Below are 5,577 nucleotides of genomic sequence, written 5' to 3' on the forward strand. Positions count from 1 at the left end.
TTGTGTGTAAATGGGTGAGATAATAATTATTATAAACTTAGGAAATATACACACACACACACCAGATGGAAACACGCAGACATAATTACTGGTCTGTGAGATCACGTAGATACATCCATCCATTCATACTCACACGCACGCATACGGGCAATGCATACACATACACGCGCGCTCGCACGCGCACAGACACAAACACATACATACACACATACACGCACAGACACACACATACGCTCACATCTCTCTCTCTCTGTCCTGGCTTGATTTACGCGTTTAGGCTTAGCAGCCTTCCTGTTTCTTTTCACTGTTCTGTTTGTGTTACCAATTTTGACCCTCCGCAAAATCCCAAATTTTATTGCTTGCTTCCCAACCACATGGTTCCGGGTTCAGTCCCTCTGCGTGGCGCCTTCTATTATAGCCTCGGGCTGACCAAAGCCTTGTGAGTGGATTTGGTAGACGGAAATTGAAAGAAGTCCGTCGTATATATAAATGTATATATTTATGTGTATGTGTGTCTGTCTTTGTCCACCCCCCCACACCATCGCTTGACAACCGATGCTGGTGTGTTTACGCCAGATCCACAAAGTTAGGAGAGATAAACGCGGCAAAAGAAGTCAGTAGATTGAAAACGATGAATAAATCCCCTAGAGTGGTTGTCGTAGGAACCTTTCGAAGTTGGCAGAAAGCTGAAGGAAGGCAGCTATTGTGGAGGACGATTTGAAAATCGGAGTCAGTCCGCCTGCGGTTTCTCTTGTGTGTGGTGAACGAAGTATTTCTGTAACCAAATGATTTTAAATAATGAGAATCGATGATGTTTTTGCTACACACCGTTAGAACTTGTTCTGGCAACATGGAAGCCGTTGCTGGTTGAGTACACCTGGTATCATAATCAAGTCTTGAAAACCTTTTTCTTTTTCTCTGAAATAAGTTCGCAACATCATTAGTGCTATGAGAATTAACACCAAACTTCACTAGAATGTTTTCGATAGGAAATGCAAGGTCAACACAGAAATGCAGGTAAAGGAATACGAAGACCGACCCTCACCCTCCAACTGTTGAATGATACCAGAGAGAGAAAGATTTGAGTAGATTTGGAGAAAACTCTCGTATTTGTTTGCAAACTAATTTACAACCAAAGTCCCGACCTTATGGTATACGTAACCTGACAAAAATGTCCTGATTGTTGAACTGGTGGTATTTTTTGAAGACAATATGGAGTTAGCACGTGAAAGGAAGTCCCTAAAATACGAAGGACATGGGGAGATGTGTGCCACTAGGGAAGGTTGTATATAATACTTCCATGCGAGGTTGGATGTCGTGGGTCTGCAACTTTGAGTCTGGCTCTCAATAGACGCATGACGAGTAGCAGAGCAATGAGTTGTGAACTGGCAGAGAAAGTGGAGAAAGTTTATAGTTATGGATATAGTTTATGGTATTGACAATAGAATAATTATATTCTGTTTATATATTTCGTGTCACACAGGGCGCTCTGGCTAATTTTAAATACCTTTTTTATGTAAACGTGTAATCATAAAATTTTAAAGTTACACAACCACTGAATTCATGAATGTTATGAATTTTTTTGAAGAAATATTGAATAAACATATTCTGGGTAATTTTCAACGTCTGTTTATATGTACAAAATGTTGTATATATGAATATTCATTAGACACAACACCTAACATGTTTATGTGTAGGTATAAGAGTCTTGTTGTCGGAGATGGCGTGTTGATGTTTATCTATCTATCTATCTATCTATCTATCTATCTATCTATCTATCTATCTATCTATCTATCTATCTATCTATCTGTCTACCTCTCCATCTATCTATCTGTCTGTGTATGTATGTGTGTATGTATGTATGTAAGTATATACATACATTCACACACATACACACATATACACACATGTCTATATAATGCACATATACATACACATACATTTGCACCCCCCCCCACACAGACACACACACATACGTATATGTATACACACATACCTATATACATACTTTTATACATTCAAATAGACTGTATAAACCCGCCATTATAAGTATTTACTGAGTATTTTAATGAATACTTGTTACATAACTAAAATATACACACATTCGTACATACGAACTCATACATATATACATGCATATATATATATATATATATATATATATATATATATATATATATATATATATGCACATGTTTACAATAAAACAATAAGTAGGTAGTTCCAGTACAAATTGATGCAAGACTTCCCCACCATCATCACCATGGCCGCCATAATCATCGTCATCATCATCATCTCCATTAGAGCGACCAACTTCATCCTTAGTTTAAGTGGTTCTTAATTAAACACGGAAAATTTACGAGGTTACTTATTTCAGCTAATTTAGGTCACTCACAGTGAAGTGGTCCGCTCCTCGCCTACAATATCTTCGAAGAAGACAAAGCAATCGCCAGTTTCCCACCCTACCATGTCTACCACTAAAATATTTCGAAAAGAAAGGGAACCATGATTGGCCCTTCGAATAGTTATCGATGGCGTGCCTGTGTGGTTAAATACTTCCCTTCGCAACCACGTGGTTTCGATTTCAATTCTGATATGGAGCTCTTAAAAACCATGATCTCAAGTCAATCAAAGCCTTTTATGCGAACTTTGATAAACGGAAACTGTGTGAAGCTCGTAAGAAAAAATGGTTGGGAATCACTGCCTGAAAGAGTTTCAATCTGTTGCGGACATTCTGATCAGAATTTTCAATTTATAAAAAACTTATTCGTTATGGAACTCTAGGGATCGCTTATTGGTTCTGCCGTTTCCCTTCTGTTAAAAACCTATTTAAATAAATATTGGACAATCGATGAAGTCAGCCAACCAAAAACAAGAACGATCCTCCAAGCATTCAAAAAGCATTCAAAAAGCATTCAAAAAGCATTCAAGGTGGTGCCCCAGTATGTCCCGCAGGCCAATGACAAAAAACAAGCAAAAGAAAATAAATGAAAGAATCCATCTGCCCCGGACTGCAAAGGTCAATTAGACGGAAAATTGAGAACGTAGACGACTAGAACAAACACAAGACATTTTCCCTACCACTCTAACAATTCTGCTAAAATGGCGAGAAACAAAACTTGATTAGAAGGCAGCGAGATTTATATTCAAAATGTAGAGAACTAGAACCAATACCGAAAGCATTTTGTCTGAAACTTTAAAGAATCTTGACCCACTGCCTTGAAATCCTATTAAGTTATAAATCTATTCACCATGTTCAGTGACAAGAAGCTTCCAACGTCGAATGATCAAACTGTTCTCATCAAGCTGTGCTCGGTAGTTGACATCATACGTTGGCAGACGATCTTATATACAGATGTAGCTTTTGACCTTTAGTAATAACCATAGTTCAGGCGATATCCACAGTGACTTTTAGCATCTTCAGATCATTCTGACATATCTGAAAACATTTATTTGTTGTTCAGGGCGTGTGACTAAACATGGCGGATAAATTCATCATTTAAATTGGTTGATAAGTTTAGAGACAAACAAAACAAAATCCAGAATAAAAAGGAAATTCTTCCCAGAAGAAAAGTAGGAAATTTACACACAAATGAGCAAATAAGAAAAATAAATGTAATTAGTATGTTTGCAATCTATCTATCTATCTATCTATCTATCTATCTATCTATCTATCTATCTATCTATCTATCTATCTTTATACATATGACTATTTCCCATGCCCCTCGACAACTAAGAATACTGCTCTTCCTCTCTCTCTCTCTATTTCTCTCTCTATTTCTCTTCTATTTCTCTCTCTCTCTCTCCCTGTTTATTTACACTCTTTTTCTTGCTCCTCTAAAACTAAGTATGTTTTTGTGTTCTCCCGCTTTTCCTACACTTCCGTCAAACTTCTGTCGTTACATTCCGCTCCCCTACACCTCTCCCCCTCTCACCTCCGTGTTATACACTACGCGAGATCACACCATAAATGTCTCACGTCATCCGTCGTCAATAATATATTCACCATAAACATCCTGTATGTTAGTGGGGATTTCAGAAACAACATATTCTAAAGTCCCTAACTGACCTTTGTTTATGGTTTCTCTCTTAATTCTAAGAAAGTAACTTTTAATTCGAAGGCAATTTAATTGTTATTTCTAGGAAGTCGAGCGACTACGTAGTAACGCCATCGCTAACTCCGAAATGTCATGGTTGACAATATTTTGAATTTAAACCATCTTTATAGTAATTAGATGTTGAGAATACTGGATGGCTCAAACAAACAATTCTTATCAGTGGTTCTCAATCGGGAGCCATATAGGCCCTGAGGGATCATATTAGAGTTTTTAGGGGTTCACGTAACAAAATATTAAATTGGCGACTCGCAATAGTATTTTAAGGGCCTTTGAAAACACATTTGCTTTAGATGTATGCATTAGTATGTAATTTCATGTTGTTGCTTTTAGTAATTGTCGGCGGTTTTAATTGTGATGTGGGGGATGGAGTGTGAATGAGTGACGTCATCGCTTCCATGGTAACCATTACTTCACGAAAAACAAAACAAAAAAAAACAACAAAAAACGAAAAAACAAAAAAAACAAAAACAAAATGACAGTATATCGCATGGCTGAGAAAACTAACTGGGTTTTTTTGGCCTGAGCTGATAGTGGTGTCATGATGTCAAGGAGGAATCTGGAGATTTTGAATTTAGTAGCTTCGTCAGAAGAGGATGGGCAGCATCTGTGACATTTTTGCAGAACATCCGAGATGTCTGTAGTAGGGCGTCCATGCTTCTGCCCCATACAAAATATGCTCAAATTACAAGTTTTGTATACACTTATTTTAGCTTTCAGACTGACCCCGTGCCCACCCCCACAAACCAGTTTTCCTCATCAAGAATACTCTTAAAGTTTAATCTACTTCCAAGACATTTAACCGACCTGATCTATTTGAGTGGTTTGTCGTCTATCATCACGTTTGAATCTTGGGTATGACCTAGGCGCGTGTGCGGGTGTGAAAGTAAAGCGTTTGAAGAGCGAAAGTGAAGCTAATGGGAAATAATGAGAATTGTTAATCAAAAAACGATGGCAGAAATATGAACAGTGACGATGAGAGGCAAGAATCCTTTGCTGAAGCTGGGATGAGGAAATAAGACCGAAGAACACTGACAAGATTTCCTACAAATTAACCAAACGATTATGAAGAAAATGAAGGATTAATATCACTGAGTGAGAAGATGTTTATGGCTGACTCAGTACCACAAAATGGTCTGTGGTATTTCGATGGTGATTGCTGCTAATAATAATCTAGATGTTTCCGTCAACAAAATATTTCAATGCAGCACCATGTTTCCTCAGTTCTGTATTTGAGAAAGTTTCTGGGCGCCATTTTATGTGAGAACGCTTTTTATTACGTCCGCCTTAGCTAAGGCGGACGTATCGTTTTCACTCGTGTTTGTTTGTCTGTCCGTGGACAAGATATCTCAAGAACCGCTGGATGGATTCGGATGAAATTTTCTGGGAAGTTTGGTCTCGTGACTGGCACGAACTGATTAGATTTTCGGACCGATCCGGTACCGGACAAGGATTCTGGATT

This window comes from Octopus bimaculoides, chromosome 20 (assembly GCF_001194135.2).
Source record: "Octopus bimaculoides isolate UCB-OBI-ISO-001 chromosome 20, ASM119413v2, whole genome shotgun sequence".
Taxonomy (NCBI): Eukaryota; Metazoa; Mollusca; class Cephalopoda; order Octopoda; family Octopodidae; genus Octopus; species Octopus bimaculoides.